At 43.2% G+C, this 16,972-nt stretch overlaps 1 protein-coding gene across 1 annotated transcript in view; it reads left to right on the forward strand.

Annotated features, from left to right (window-relative positions):
- LOC145405274 (rap guanine nucleotide exchange factor 6-like) overlaps window positions 1–16,972 on the forward strand; it is a 60,286-nt gene that overhangs the window by 43,161 nt on the left and 153 nt on the right. The window lies entirely within an intron of this gene.

Raw genomic sequence — 16,972 nt, forward strand, 5'->3', positions numbered from 1 at the left:
TTGAGATGTCAAGTGCAATGGCAAAGCTTTCGCCAAAGTCCCGAAAGGAGGATGACCAGGAGTCTGAAAGGTTGGTGAGAAGATCGCCAGTGGAGCGTCCCTGACGGAACCCATACTGACGATCGGAAAGAAGGTTGTGATAGGAAAGATGCCTTAAAATTTTTTTATTAAGAATTGACTCGAAAACTTTTGAAATACAGGACGTTAAAGCAATTGGACGATAGTTGGAGGGTTGGGAGTGGTCACCCTTCTTTGGGACTGGCTGAATGAGAGCAAACTTCCAGCAAGAAGGAAAGGTACAAGTTGACAGACAAAGGCGAAATAGTTTGCCTAGGCAGGGTGTAAGCACAGAAGCACAGTTTTTGAGAACAACAGGAGGGACTCCATCAGGCCCATATGCCTTGTTAGTACTGAGGCCAGTAATGGCAGAAAAATACATCAACTGAAGAAATTTTAATGTCAGCCATGAGGAAGTCAGAGGGGGAAGTGATGGAGGAACAGCACCGGAATCGTCTAAGGTGGAATTGGAGGAGAAAGTCTGTGCGAAGAGATCTGCTTTATCAGTAGAAGAAACAGCTACAGAACCATCAGAGTAGAAAAAGAGGAGGGAAGGATGATGAGGTAAAGTTGTTAGAAAGATTTTTGGCAAGGTGCCAGAAGGAGCGAGAAGAATTCGAGTTGGAGAGTTGAGAGCATTTAGTATGGATGAAATTATTTTTAGTAGAGCGAAGAACAGACTTAGCACGATTCCGGGCAGAAACGTAAAGATTATGTGATTCAGGGGTGGGTTGGCTCCGGCACCTTTTGTAGGCCTTCTCCTTGTTGCGGACAGCATTAGAACAAGCGTGATTAAACCAAGGCTTTCTTGCGTTAGTCAAAGGATATGAGAAAGGAATGTATGCTTCCATGCCCGAGAGAATAACCTCCGTAATGCGCAAGGCACACTCAGATGGCTCACGGCCATGGAAGCAATAATCATTCCAGGGAAAATCAAAGAAGTACTGCCTGAGGGCCTCCCAGTCCGCAGCTCCAAAATGCCAGAGACGACGTTTCCCTGGAGGGTCCGCAGGCCGTACTGGAGCGATAGGACAGGTTAAGGTAATAAGGTTGTGATCGGAGGAGCCCAACGGAGAGAAAAGATTAACAGAGTAAGCAGAAGGATTAGTTGTGAGGAAGAGGTCAAGTATGTTGGAGCTCTCTCCAAGGCGGTCAGGGATACGGGTAGGGTGCTGTACAAGCTGCTCTAGGTCATTAAGGACACATTTCCTTGCGACACTGTTGAAAGTTAACACGTACAGTAGGACGGTAATATCTTCTTATTTCAGTTTATTTTTGCAGCCTTCAAGCGATTATACTTTGCTTTCATATGTAGCTCTCGAACCGAAGGGAGAAGAACTTAGTAACGAGAAGAAAAGGATATAAAAGAATATGTCTTAGGGGAAAGTAAACGAAGCTCATCACTATTGCGTCACGAAGTATGCGGGGTATAAAAAAAAAAAAAATCATCATCATCATCATCATCGTGACCCTCTTATCCCCGTAGAGAGAGAAGGAAGCGAAATAATAGAAGACATTTTAAGGGGAACTAAGCGTAACTCTGCTTATACTTAGCGTCATGTCTGAAAAATTAAACGTGGCTGTGTCCCTCTTAGGATGTTTCTGAGGGTAAGAGGATGAGGGCAAGAAAATGTCAGAGAGGGAAGCGAAAGTTCAAAGGTGCTCGTGGAATCTGTGACCTTTTTGCCCTCCTCCTCCTCCTCCTCTTCCTTGTTTATGTTCTTGTTCTTGCTCTTGTTGTTGTTCTTCTTCTTTTTCTTGCTCTCCTTCTTGTTCTTCTTCTTTTTCTTGCTCTCCTTCTTGTTGTTTTTCTTTTTCTACTACTGGCACATCATTCCTGCTCTGGTGGATTATCAGCTTGGATCCTGAGGGGCAATATAGGTTTCGTGGGGAAAAGAGAGACTGAGTAGGTAAATAGACAGACAGACCGACACACTGTTAGATACATACATACATACATAGGTAGATAGATGGATGGATAGATGGATTGAAACACCGATTAACAGATCGATTAATTGATTGAATGATTGATATATACAGAGGAGATAGGACACATATCGGTGATGCTGTCAGAGAGAGAGAGAGAGAGAGAGAGAGAGAGAGAGAGAGAGAATCCTGTTGCTCACTTCGTCTCTAGTGTAAAGCAAGGGAGCGTGAAACGGATGGAGAACCTCCCTTGTTCTCTCTCTAGATAGACAGATAGATATAGATAAACACTTATGTATCTAAGAAAAATGGATGAGATAGGAAAACAGAAACAGAACGAACCGGGAAACAGGGTAATAAAAATCTGGGAAAAGAGCGGGCATGAAGACAGAGGAGGAGCAGAAAAACAAGAAGAAGGAAGAGTAGTAGTGGAAGTAGATGGGATAGAACAGAAGGGAACGGGAGCGTAGAGCTAGGAAGGGAGAACTCAAGCAGGGAGGGAGAACAAAGGAAGGAAGAAGGTAGGGTGGTAAGAAAAGTGAGGAAATGGAAGAATCCAGTGAAAGGGAAAGGAGAAAGACATCAAGACTCAGAAGGAAGATGAAAGTTTAAGCAAAAGAGAAAGGAGGAGAAAGTCAAAGGTTACGAAACGAGTAGAGAGGAAAAACAAAGACTGGACGGAAGGAGAGACAGTGAAAGAAAAGAAAGAGTAACAACGAGAAATATGAAATGAACAGAGAAAAGGGACGGACAATAAAATATTAAAAAATGAAAATAAGGAGAAGAGACAAACATTGCAACTGAGAGAAAGAATGTCTTATTGATGGAAAGATGGGGGAGGGGGGAAGGGAAGAGAAGAAAAAATCGATAAATACTGTACACTGTGAGAAGAAATGAAAGAGAGAATATATACACAGTCGAATGAATTACTGCCGATTAGCAATGGAGAGAGAGGAGGGGGGACGGAAGTTTGAGAATACAATGCATTTGAAAAGAAACGAAGAGGAGCTGAAAATTTAAGTGTGTGTGTGTGTGTGTGTGTGTGTGTGTGTGTGTGTGTGTGTGTGTGTGTGTGTGTGTGTGTGCAATTGTACGTATGTGTTTGTATGTTTGTGTAAGTAAGGATGGGATCGGATGTGCCGGATATGGAACGGTTAATAGTGAAAGGGGGGAAAAAGAAGAAAGCCGCCTCGAGGTTTTAAAAAATCCCAGCGTTAATTTTAATTGCAAAATCACCCGATGCAACTGCAAGCCCGAATTTCAAAGTCAAATTTAATTATCTTTCCCGACCCAGCCCGACTCCACGCCCGACGCTCTCATTCACTCGCATTTTGTACCCCCTTTTTTGAGTTTATGCCTACGGTAAATCTCGCCCTCATAAAGTTACCCCTGAATTGCTGCCGCTTTCTCTCTCCGTTTTCTGCCTTTTTTTTCTCTCTTCGTTTTGTGTTTTTCTGCGAATTTGCTGGTTGTGTGTGTGTGTGTGTGTGTGTGTGTGTGTTATATTTATTAATCGTTTTTGTGTAGTCTGTACATTTCTTCTTTTATATTTATTAGCGATGTAGCCAGTTATCTACTTTCTTTGTTTTATATTTTACTTTATTTTTTTGTTACTCTGGACAAGCATTAGCAGCCCGTTCCCAGAGGCCGAGCGTTCCTCAATTCCCAGACACTGTTATACCGGTGTGCAGTTCTGTATTTTTTCCGTATTCTCTAATAATTGCAGTATTTTCCGTTTATTTTCCACTTCCTTTTTCTGTTGCATTGTTTTTTTACGCTCTTAGTAATATTGGGGTACTTTTTCTGCAGGTTCTTTCATCTGATTTGCCCTTCTCTGGGTTTTTTGTCTTCAATGTAGGCTAAGGGTTTTCGATTTCTGCCTCTTCGTTTCCTTCATTTTTCGGGTTGTTTTGTGAGGGTCTTAGCTAGGCTTGTTTTGCACATCACTAGCCAAGTTCACTCAGCCAAATGGGTAGATGTGTTTCCTGTGTCCTCTCGCTTTAGTCTGTGGATCAAAGGTATAACAACCCCTCTTTTCCCCATCATTATCGTCATCATCATCATCATCATTGTCCCTCCTCCTCCTCCTCCTCCTCCTCCTCCTATTCTTCTTCCTCCTCCTCCTCCTCCTCTTCCTATTCTTTTTCTTCTTCCTTCTCCTTCTCCTATTCTTCTTCCTCTTCCTCCTCCTCCTCCTCCTCCAGTTCTTCCTTGTCGTTCTCCTCCACTTCCTCATCCTCATTCATGACGCACCCCCTCTTTTCCTTCCTCTCCTCCCAGGTTTGCATACAAATGGAAAAATTTATTGGCTTGTATGACAGAAGTTTAGTCGTATTTCCACCTTTCTTATACCAGCCCAGGTCCTGTATCCTCTTGGGCTTAGGAGGCTCTTTTTTACCTCTTCCTTTCCAGTTTATTACTACTCATGTGTATGCTGGAGAGACGCCTTCATGTGGTTACATCGATATAGTTCGTAGATGGAGCTACACACACACACACACACACACACACACACACACACACACACACACACACACACACACACACATCAGGTTATCTACATATTTATCAGTGTTCATCTAGCTGTCAGTTTATCTACCTATCTGTCAGTCTCTCTATCTTATATTACCTTTCAAACCCAGTGGCCCCAGGAATATCTTTTTTTTTTTTTCCTCCATTTTCCTCTTGCCATCTCCAGACGAAACTGTTTAGCTACCTTTGGAGAAGCTATTATCCTTGAAGTACCATTGTTTCATTGTCTTTAATTTATCGTCGAATTATTAGTTTCTTTATATATACCCTTATTATTTATGCACAAACGATATTTTAAAACCATTTAACCTATAAAGTATTAATCTTGGGCTGTAATATGTAAAGCAGAATTTTGGGGCAAAGTTTGGTCGTTGTATGGGGGAAGTTGTGAGAGTTTGTGGGGGAATTTCCTTTATAACGCGAACAGAGGGACTTTCAGGTTAAGAATCACCCGATGTCGTTGGGGACGTGAAGAATGTTCATGTAATGCTAGGGGGAAAATCAGAAGAAATTCGTATTGATATGGACGTCTTTATTGGGAAGTACTCTAGTCGGTTTGTTTTCATCTGAAGGAACTGGATCACTCAAAAGTTAGTTAGTGTATTATGGTTACGTGAAATTGATGAGTTTTAAGTATGAGGTAGGAATGGATCTTCTTGGTTACTAGTCAAAGCAGGTCTCCGATATTACGACACTTGCCCAAAAACTGAGCTGAAGAGGTTGTGGATTATTTGGATGGAGAGGTGTTTGGAAAAAGGGGGAAAAAGGTTCACTTACTATTAACTAAAGTCCCTCTGGAAGTGACAGGCAAACTGGGATAACCTCGGCTCCCCATAAGTTGCTCTTTATTACTTCCTTGGGCTGTGGTGAGATAGGCTGCGAGGGGAGAGATGGAGGATGGGGAGACTGGAGATAGGGATATAGGAAGAGGGATGGAGGGTGGCTGTAAAGACTTGGTAACACCTCTTCTTTAGCGACTCATTCTGCACTTTACACCATCCAGTCCTCTTCTGTTAATATCTGTATTGAAGTATCGATAAAATACAAAAGATATGTCAAAGTGTAATGTGTATAATAAATCGCAGAGAAATAGGTTTTACCAAGCCTCCTGGAACACAGTCTAAGAGGGGTGATAGTTGTGTATTAGTATGAGAGGCAAGAGTGTGCTGGTGGTGGTGGTGATGGCGGGAGGTCGTTGTGGTGCTGGCAATGGACGTGGTAATGACGCCACAGAGGTGCGTTGTACTCGTGGCCGGGATAATGTCTGAACTTGGGGTGGTGTGAGAGGCTATAATGCGATTAGCTTTCCCCTGCCGGTTGTCTCGTATAGTCAACATACCTGAGGAGCCTTGTGTGGTGGGGTCGCTAGTGTTGCTTCTCCCACTAAAGGGGGCGGGGGGAGCAGTAATGTGTCCATTGTCCTTTCATTTATTTTCACATGGATAACAGCACTGACTTCAGAACGCCTTCATAAAGAGAGTTGCCCTGCTATTATAGTGGTAAGATATAAAGGCGTCATTGTTTTGATGGGGCTGACTCATTCAACTCAGGAACGTCCCTTTTTACCATACCTACTTACGTGATTTAGTGCTACCCACTGAGTTACAAGCAGAGTGATTTCTAGTAGCCTAGGAAGCCATTTGCTAAACCATATAACCAAAGAAACGTCTTATGGTCTAGTTGGTAAAGGCGTTACAGACAAATGTGGCCCATCAAAGCTTATATCCAAGGGTTGGCTGGGATTTGTTGCTCACATATTGTCACTGAATGATGTGCAAATGGTTACTATCAATCTTTATGCTTGGATTAAGTAACCTAGTTCTTGGTCACTACTTTCCTAATAAGACTATAAAAGGTTGGATAATGAAAGGATGGATTGCCAAACCCCAGACCGCATTATTCAGCTTCCAAAATACAAGTTAAATAGAACAATATATCTAGGCTTACTTCATGGCAGGACGGGATATAAAGTGGTGTGGGTGGTGTCGGTCAGTAAAGACTAATGGAGAGGAGGGCTGACACGGCTGTAATGAAAATTTGCATGTGATTGGAACTGGGCACGGGGACAAAATTCATTGGCATGTAAATGTGAGCGATGAACACGTTGAAGGTCCCCGCGCAATTGCAATTCCCGCGTCACTCTTCGGCTATTTGTCTTTGTTGCAGCGGGCGGCGGACGTATTTGTGTGCGCCTCGGGGTTCATTTGGGAGTCTGCTAGGCCGGGAAAGACTAGTCGACCCGCACTGGCCTGACGTAGAAGGAAATTGCGTTTACTCAGCATTTTGTCTCCTGCTTTCCTTTGCTAGAGACGTGGGGGGAGAGAGAGAGAGAGAGAGAGAGAGAGAGAGAGAGAGAGAGAGAGAGAGAGAGAGAGAGAAACCTCTGAAACAAGAAAATATTGCTTTTATCTAGCATTGTGTTTCCTGCATCCCCTATAAGCAACGTAGAATGAGGTGGATGTATGTGGAAGTAGGGTTAGCCTGTCTGTCTGCATTCTCGGCAAAGTTAATGTTGGACTTGTGTACTGCATGGGATAGGATGAAGCGCTTGACCACTAGATCAAGGGACAAAGAATATAGAAACAGTCCCAGGAGTCTGATAGCCCCGAAGATGAAACTCTGGCTCTTCCATTCATGAACTGGACGAGCCAACCAATGCACGGAGAGTAAAAGCCATTAGAAGAAGGCGTTAGGATTAGAGTGAGTGTAAGTAGGTATAGATGGGTGTAGGTTGGAGTGGGTGTATTTAGATGGATGTAGGTTGGACAGGTGTAGCTAGGTGTAGAGTGATGTAGGTTTGCTTAGATGGGTGTGAGTGTAAATGGGTGTTGCAGGGTCTAGGTAGTTGTGGGTGGGTAGAAATAGATGTAGGGTGGTATGGGTTGGTGTAGGTGGAGGTAATAGAAGTGTCATTCATTGCAGACTAAATAGGAGAGAGGAAGGAGGAACTGATGACGCGGGGTGAGGAAAGAGGGAGAGGGCGAATTCAAAGGGAGGAAACAGAGGGGGAGATGGTAAGTTGGGGGAGGGGAATTAGAGACTGACGAGTAAAAATCTGAGGGGATGGGGCAGCCAAAAGGGGATAGGAAAGAGGGGAAGGGTCTACAAGTCGAGATAGGGAGAAGGGATAGTTAGGAGGAGAGGGGGGATTTAAGTCTGGAAAGTTTGGCGAGGTTAGGAGACTAGATGATGGACAGGGCTGCAGGGAAGACTATGCACAAGTTTTAAGACTTAGCATGGACTGTATATTATTTCTGTTTTTACCGTAGTTTTCCCTAAAGTTTTCTCTTTTGGGGTGATATGAAAGGAAGTAGTTTTGTGTCTGTAATCTCTCTCTCTCTCTCTCTCTCTCTCTCTCTCGTGTGTGTGTGTGTGTGTGTGTGTGTGTGTGTGTGTGTGTGTGTGTGTGTGTGTGTGTGCGTGTGCGCGCGCACGCGCGCGTGCTTCTCTTTTCACACCAAGATTTATTATTTTCTCAAACGTAAAAAAAGTGGGCTTGGAAGAAGGCTAAACGAATGTGCCCAGGAAAATACTTCAGCACTTTTACCTGGTGGTCAGATTTATGCAGCCACTCCCCCTCCCTTGCCGTTAATCTTCGCTTCTTGTGTGTGTGTGTGTGTGTGTGTGTGAGTGAGAGAGAGAGAGAGAGAGAGAGAGAGAGAGAGAGAGAGAGAGAGAGTAGGGGAGAAACAAAGGGTTGCTAAGGGAGAAGGGAGGCAGGGTCTTCAGAGAGCGAGGGAGGAAGGCCAGGTCGAGAGTAGAAAATTGAGCCAGTTTAAAGAAAAGAGTTTATTTACAAAGCGTGAAAGCAGACAAAATTAAAATGAAAATGTAGTAAATAATAGCGTTAGAAAGTAGCAGTAAAGACTTTGTTAAGGTAATGCAAATAAAAATAATAAAATTGTGAATAGGAATACCGTTATAGATAGTGTACAAAATGTGGAATTCAAGCATTAAAAATATCCAAAGAGTTGTGTATTATCAGAATAGAGTTAGTTGTGTGGGAGCAGAGTATATAAAAATAATTAAGTGTGATAAATGATGGTGGGGGAACAGGGCGACATGGAGGCGATTTGTTTGTGACCACCCCTTACGTGATTAAGGCGTCTGGCAATAGATAGATAGACAGATAAATGATGACTTTGGCTCTAGAAAATGTGGAATCATAATATAAAATGATAAAGAAGGAACTGATTAAATCGCGAGAAAAGATTACAGGAAAGTCATGACAAAATATGGACACCGAATTGTTTGTTCAGTATTCGTCCGTACATAAAACACCAAAAAAAATATATGCAGTATAAAGATAATTAAACCTTGGTAAATTAAAATATAAGCAGATATCAGTGTTAAGCCTTGACCCTCAGTTGATGACTTACAAATATAATGGGAAAATTACTGAGGTATAAGGCTTAAAAAAATCTCTTGGTTAACCCCTCAACCTTGGCCAATGTCTTTAATATATTTTACTCAGACAAATGCTAGACGAGCCTAGTCACCAACTGGGAAACCTCCGGGAGTCAAGGGGTTAAAGGAGAATGAAATAAAGCGAAAGTAGCAAGATAGAAAGTGTTAAGTAACCTAGAGTTTTTTGAGTACAGCGTTGCAAGAAATACACACGAGGTTATTAGAGTGAAAGGTTAAAACAACGGGTGATAAGGGGAGAAGATGAGAGTCGTGAGGTGGAAATGAGGGTTATAAGAGTAGGGTGTGAGGGGTGGAAGTGATAACTGTGAGGTGAGGAAATGAAGGGATTAGGGATGGGGGATGAGGGGTGGAAATGAGTCCTGTGAGGATAGGCTATAAGTAAGGAGGATGAGGGATGGAGATGAGGGTGGCTGAGGGGAAGAAATGATATCTGTAAGTGTATCAGTAAGGGAGATGAAGGGTGGAGATAGGACTGGAGGGGAGGGGAGAGAAATGAGAACCATAGGGGGAGACATAAGAACTGTGTCGAGCTGAAGGGAAGGACGTTAGGGAAAGAAATGAGGAGAGGAAATGAAGGCTATTAGTGGTAAAAATGAGAGGAGATGCAGGGAGAAAATGAGGACCGTGAGGCGAGGAAATGAAGTCTCTAGAAGTAGATTAGAACTGTGACGAACAGAAATCAGGCGTTAGAGGAGGAAATGAGTGGTGTTAGAGCAGGAAATGAGTGGTGTTAGAGGAGGAAACGAGTGATGTTAGAAGAGGAAGTGAGTGGTGTTAAAGGAGGAAGTGAGTGGTGTTAAAGGAGGAAATGAGTGGTGTTAAAGGAGGAAATGAGTGGTGTTAGAGGAGGAAATGAGTGGTGTTAGAGGAAATGAGTGGTGTTAGAGGAGGAAATGAGTGGTGTCAGAGGAGGAAATGAGTGGTGTCAGAGGAGGAAATGAAGGCTCTGAGGGGTAAAATGAGAGGAGAGGAGGGGTGGAAATGAGGGCTGTGAGAGGAGCAAGATGGCGAGGGCTGTGAGGAATGGGCCTCTATGAAACCTTAGGGCGCTGGGGGATTTAGTGGATATGAGGCTGAGAGAGAGAGAGAGAGAGAGAGAGGATGTGAAGATGTTTGTGAGATAGATGATAACTGCAGGAGGTGATGTGCAAGGGAGATAAGGAATAAACAGAGAGAGAGAGAGAGAGAGAGAGAGAGTTTGCAAGAAAGATAATAATTGCAGTAGGTGATATGGAAGGGAGATAAGGAGTAAACCAAGAGGGAGAAGAGAGTGGGATAATAAATGAGAGATAACGATAGGAGCTGGACCTTAATGGACTTTAGGACTGAAAGGAGAATGGAAGATAACAAGGGAAAATAAATAGGGAGAGAGAAGGGAGGGGGAAGGGGACTCGGAGATGTGAAAGTCAGCAGTAAATAATGAACTTGTGTGAACTGGAAAGATAAGAAACACATGGAGTAAAAGAAAATGAGAAGCAAAATAATCAGTAGTTCATTCATTTTAACAAGGTGGTGATTTTTGTTCCTTTGTAGCATGTGTCCCTTGGCTCAGTGTCAGAAAAAGACAATACTACAGTTCAGCCACTGCCCTGGAACTTCTTCGTGACTAGAGCTATGTGCTAGTGTTAATCTGTTGCTAAATCTCAGCATTCAAGATGGACATATAGCATTTTTACGCCAAGTTAAGGTGAAGTGAGTACAGTTTTCTACGATATTGATGCACGATGTTTCAGTATAAAAAGATACCGGTACGGGTAACATGCAGTAGACTATTAAGGTGTAACATGCAAAAAAAAAAAAAAAAAATCACAAAGGAACGCGAGCTTCGAAGCTTCCTGTGGCATCCAGAATACGGACAAGGTAAGGAGAAATACGAGACAGGCCATTTTTTCTTGTTTTAGGGGAAACTTGAAGATATATGAGGCTGGCAGAGAAACGGGGATGAGGAAGGGAGAATGAGGCGTCTGAGGGGAATAATGAACGAGGGGAGAGACCAGTTGCCGAGGGAGATTACACGATAAGAGGGGAAACACACACATACACACATTACATAAGGGAGAGGGTAGGATTTGTGGAGGAAGGAGACACTGATAAACAAACTGAAATTCCTCTTAACTGCTCCCTTACTATGACTTGTGTTTAATTTATTCTACCCATTTATAGACGATACTATTCAACATGGGAAAGTCGCCTCTACCGTTTTTACATTACCTTGGCCCTTTTGCATGTTTATTTTACGAAGCTCAGTGGCAAAATGAGACAATACTATGGTTCCACGGTTCTGCGTCCTTTCTATAGCACTTATTCGCAACTAGCATCATATTCCTGTGTGGATCTTAGTTACAACTTGGCATGCAAGATGGAGTGATGGCATTTTTAGGCCAGGTTAAAGTAAGAGGTGTATAGCAATGCAGGGATTAACAAGGCTATTTTGAAGTGTCTCCAGAATGGAATGAAATCATAGAGACAGCAAGATTGAAATTAAATAGATTATCGTGGGCAGAAGAAGAAAACACTGATATCTTTATGTATTTGTGTATTTATTTATTTTTTGTTTACGTATATATTTATTCATTTATTGTACTTCTGAAAGGCGGTTTTGTTTAGGTTGTTACGAGATTTTATTATTTAAATCATGAAGCATATCACGTATTCTGGGGGATATTCATGACGTCATAGTACTTAAAGGGTTAGCAGTAGTAGTAGTAGTAGTAGAGAGAGAGAGAGAGAGAGAGAGAGAGAGAGAGAGAGAGAGAGAGAGAGGCCTAAGTGGTGACTGTGATGAAGTGAATGGTGAGGTATCGTCTGTAGGCTTTCAGCTTTATCAAGAGGTAGTAACTTTTACGAATTAGAGAGAGAGAGAAAGAGAGAGAGAGAGAAATTGTCTGTGTTGGTAGTGGGATTTGTAGTGGTAGTAGTGGTTGGTAGTGGCGGTAGTAGTGAAAGTGGTAGTAGAAGTAATAGTATTAGTGGCAGTGATATTGGTAGTAGTGACGGTAATTGTGGTAGTAGTAGTAGTAACTAGTAGTAGTAGCAGTAGCAGCAGTACTGTTGGCGATGGATGGGGTTGAAGGGTGCTGACAGTCATGTTAGTGGTGGAAGGTGTGATGATGGATGTAGATGGATAGTAGTAATGGTGATGATGGTGGTGGTGGTGATGGTAGTGGTTGTATCGTGGTCGGATGGTAGTAACTAATATTGGCATTGGTAAGAGGTGATGGTAGAAGGGATAGTGGTAGTGTCAATGGTGGTAGTGTTGGTAGTGGCCAGAATCGTAAATATATACGCGAGATAAAAATGAAGAACCACGCCCTCCTAGATTCACTTTACCTTGAGAGAGAGAGAGAGGACAGTGAAAATGCGAGGATACGCGTGAAGGAAAAAAAAAAAATCAGTTACTCCTACCTCACTGACTCTAAGATATCACTCCACGAAAAAAATCCTTTGATGCCAGCCGGAAGAAAAGACCTGCGAGTGTCAGTGTCAGGGAATAGGTTACGTTGAATAAAATAATTTCTTTTTATACTCTCTCTCTCTCTCTCTCTCTCTCTCTCTCTCTCTCTCTCTCTCTCTCTCTCTCTCTCTCTCTCTCTCTCTCTCTCAACCCCCCCCCCTAGAGCAGCCCACCGGTGAAACAGTTAAAGTAGATGTGTCTAAAAGCCTAGACCGGTGGCCGTGGGAGCTGTGTGTATATCTGTGTGTGTGCGTACTTGGTCGTATTTGATTTGTGTGTGTGTGTGTGTGTGTGTGTGTGTGTGTGTGTGTGTGTGTGTGTGTGTGTGTGTGTGTGTGTGTGTTTTGTGTGTGAAATATCCATAACCTTTGGAGACCATGAACTAAATTTCGTGTCCAGCAAGATACTACCTCAATTTCTGAAGAAAGTAGAGCTGTATAAATAAACCATGACCCTCGACATATTCTGTGCTCATGACAAAAAGAAAATACGGTAATAAAATATAATAAACCACTTGCAATATTCACCCTCATTGTTCGTGCATGATGAACCATAAATAAAGGCCAGGTGTCATGAACTGCAACAGCCTCAGAGAAAATCATGACCTACAACATTGAGCCTCGTTTTCCATGCATAATTGACCATTTGGCAAAGAGTAAAGGCCAAAATCTGCTAGTATTTCTTTTTTCTTTTTCTTTTTTAACCGCTGTGTTCCGAAATCTCTTTGTTCTGAAATCCGGCCATGTGTTCCGAGATTCACCTATGTTCCAAAATCCACCCATATTCCAAAACTCACCCATATTCCGAAATCCACCTATGTTCCAATATCCGCCCGTGTTCCATAATTCATCCAGTTTCCAAAGTCCTCAAGTTTTGTGGATGAAGGGATCCAACTGAGGTGATCCGGCCGGCTGCAGAAAATATCCCCGAGACTGGCTAAAATCCGTGGATGCGTCGGCAGGTTCCCGGTCATGAGCGGCAATTTCACGGTGGAAGCAGGTGGGCAGAAAACTTCATTAGCCGCACCATCTCCACCCCAAGGAGGTGGTTGGCGGGGGAGCTTGGAGGAGTGAGGAGGGGGAAGGAGGGTTTGTCTTGAAAGGGGTGAAAGGAGAGGGGGAGGAGGGGGAGTGGAGGTAAAGGAGGGTTTGTTTGAAGGGGAAGGAAGGAGTGGTCTATCTTGGAGGGGAAGTAAGGAGGGTCTAAGTGTGGGATGGAGGAGGGATCTGTATTGGAGGGGAAGAAAGGGTTTGTCTTGAGGTTGGGGAGGTTAGACGGTGAGGGATTTGGTGGCGGGGGGAGAAGAAGGGAAATGTCTTGGAGTGGAGGAAAGTGGATTGGTTTATATATTAATTTATTCATTCATTCATTCACTCATTCATTCATTCAGTAGCTCATTTTCGAGGAGGAGAGGAGGGGTGTGTCTTGGGGGGGCCAAGCGTAGACCAATTGGAGACTCATACTAGAAGGTGAAAGGAAAAAGGGAGTTCATCCTGTTTACGAGGGGAAGGGGTGGCTAGGTGGGGGAAGGGGGGGATTTCTGTTTAGTTTCCGGATCCGCCTGGGGGTTATAAAATTGGTTTCTCTCTCTCTCTCTCTCTCTCTCTCTCTCTCTCTCTCTCATATTGGACTTGTAGGTAGTTTTATTTTTCCCTGTCTTGGCTGTATACCATTTTCCTATATAGATTTTCTCCCTCACGATTATACAGGACTTTTCTCTCCCTCTCTTTCTGTCTCTCCCTCGAATTTCTCTCTTCCTCTCTGCCTCCCCTGCCTGCGAGTTGCAATAGCCTGAAGGGTAGGAAACTTGGCTGGGACTGCCTTCGTGCCATGAATAGCGAGGGGAGCTGGTTGAGTCGCCTCGGGTGCCTTGCGTTGGTGTTGTGGTCGAAAGGGAGAGACGAGACGGTTTGATGGAAACTGTTTGGTTAAATGAATTTCTTTACTGTAGACATGCTTATGTACTGAATTGCGGCAAAAACTGAACGATTTTGTTAAACTGCTTTATCAATAACTGGGGTTTCAAACAATGTCAGTATCCTCCTTAGCCGAAGGGTCTCATTCAAAATTTTGTTCTGATCAACGCCAGGCGATTTTACGCAGCTCTGGAAAACACTCGAGCTTGAGTTAAACTGTAACTCGATGGTCTTCACACGGAAGCACATTAGTAGTTTATTGATGCTGAATGTAGCTGACTGTACTCAGCTGTGGAAAGTCGTGGGACTGAGTTTAAGTAACCTAAGCGTCTAAATGGGTCCTTTTGTTGCTACGGACGTAATTTGGCATTTTGTGCCTATAACACATGGCGATTATAATCAGCTGAACGAAATTCTAGCAATTCCTAGAAACTTGAGATGCATCTTTTTCCCCGAGTCTTCCATCTTGCGCGTCTGGTGCTCCCCGCACGGCAGAATCAAAGTTATGAGCGACCTCCTCCTTTCCGGGTGGTGGCGTGTGAGTGGGAATGGGAGGAGTGGCGGTCCATTTATCCCCGGGGCGGCGTGAGAGAGAGAGTGAGATGTGGGGGTGACAACATACAGCTACTGGAGATGTGTCCTGGGGCGCTGCGGGGATGTGAGGAGAAGGGAAGAGTGGTGGTCGAAGGAGATCAAGTAGAAAACCTGACAGCTGACCTGACAAGGAATGGGTTTACGATATTGTGGTACTGGATGAAAGATTGAAGATCAGGGGGTGCGACGTACCGCCCAACACTGAACAAATATAGATAGGTAGGTAGGTAGATTGGGTAGAGTAAGTAGGGTAGTGTGTGTGTGTGTGTGTGTTTAGGGTAGGTAGAAAGGTAGGTAGATTGGGTAGAGTAAGTAGGGTAGTGTGTGTGTGTGTGTGTGTGTGTGTGTGTGTGTTTAGGGTAGGTAGATAGGTAGGTAGAATGGGTAGAGTAAGTAGGGTAGTGTGTGTGTTTAGGGTAGGTAGATTGGGTAGAGTAAGTAGGGTAGTGTGTGTGTGTGTGTGTGTGTGTGTGTGTGTGTGTGTGTGTGTGTGTGTGTGTGTGTGTGTGTCATATAATCCAACACAAAGCTACTCTGAGGTGTATCCTAGGGCGTTCTCTACTAGAGTGATGTAGAGGCTTTGGTAGGGAAGGGGGATAAAAAAAAGAAAGGGATAGAGTGTGGGGCTTGTCATATCGGAGAGAGAGAGAGAGAGAGAGAGAGAGAGAGAGAGATGAAGAGGGAAACTGAGCGAAAGAAAAAGCGTGAACAGGGACTAGGGGGAAGCAAATACTCCCCAGCTGTCTGTCTAGATTCAAAACTTGGTGATTTCCGGAAGTGATACAGTATATTTTATGAAGTCCATATTCTTTTGTTACATTTTATCAACCATGTGGATTGTACTGGATGTGTGATAGAGCCAAGAATTTCAGAAGTTGAGAGGAAAGTTGAGAGACATTACGGGGAAGGGAAGAAAGAGACAGAGAATAAAATGGAGGGATGTAGTTGGGAGGTAGACTGATTGATAGAGGGGGATGCGAGTTGGAAAGAGGGCTGCGTGATTCTGGGGAATGGGATGACGTGGAGACTGTTTTTTGTGGCCCCCCATTACAGGCTTAAGAAGTCTGGTTATAGATCGATAGTCAGAATATCTACCTCGACTGTTGATTTCAGATAGTGTTATAGACCTCTCAGCTTTTAGTTAGCAGTGTACCTGTGTTGTATATGGATAGTAACGTATGTCGAAAAGAACCGAGAATGTTGAACGTTGGGAGGGAAATAAGGAAAACTCGAGGCTTGAAAAGGATTTTTTTTTCAGTATGAGGAAAGGCGTCACATGGTAAATGGGTTAATGAAGACTAATCTGTTCAGTCCGAATTATCTCTGGACTTAAATAATATCATCTGGGAATAACAAGAATAATTTACAAAAGACGTTCTGGGATTGAAGGGATTTTTAACACCAGTGTCTTGAAAGAACTGAATAACTCTTATTGTCGTACGGTATTTTTGTCGTTTTTATTCAGTAATTAGTGATTGTCTTGTGATATATGATCATTGTCACCTTCGTTACGTTGCCACAAAACATACATTCATCATACAGTCGAGGACATGTAGAAATTGTGTATCCTTTCCAGCCCTTTGGCTGAGATTGCACATTGATATTTTCTTTCGTGTTAGGTGTGGCGTTTATGTACTGACTCTCTCCATTAACATTATACCAGAAATTTAGAATGATCCTTAGAGAGGCCCATCCGTCCACTTGGGGTAAATTTCTTTTCTCGTCTGTGACTTCGATCTTTGGCCCATCACCTTCATATTCGACTGTGACCTTGTAACAGGCGCAGGCTACCAACTCACTAGACATGAGGTTTTTAGGTCAAAGCGTTTAGAAGTTACAACCCGAAAGATTGGACAGACAGAAACATAGACATTCATATAGAGTCATAGACAGACAAGTGACATCATTACTTGCCTGGTACGCTTGTGGTAAAAATATCGTTCATCTCGAGAAAAACATTGGGAAAGAATAAGTGATAATATGTCTTGTAATTCCTTTAGCGATTCTTAAGTAGAGCTAGCTTATCCTTACTTATGTTTTTATGATTAGAGACTAAGCTTAATTA

This window comes from Coenobita brevimanus, chromosome 66 (assembly GCF_032717465.1).
Source record: "Coenobita brevimanus isolate Jiangsu-jjx chromosome 66, ASM3271746v2, whole genome shotgun sequence".
NCBI lineage: Eukaryota > Metazoa > Arthropoda > Malacostraca > Decapoda > Coenobitidae > Coenobita > Coenobita brevimanus.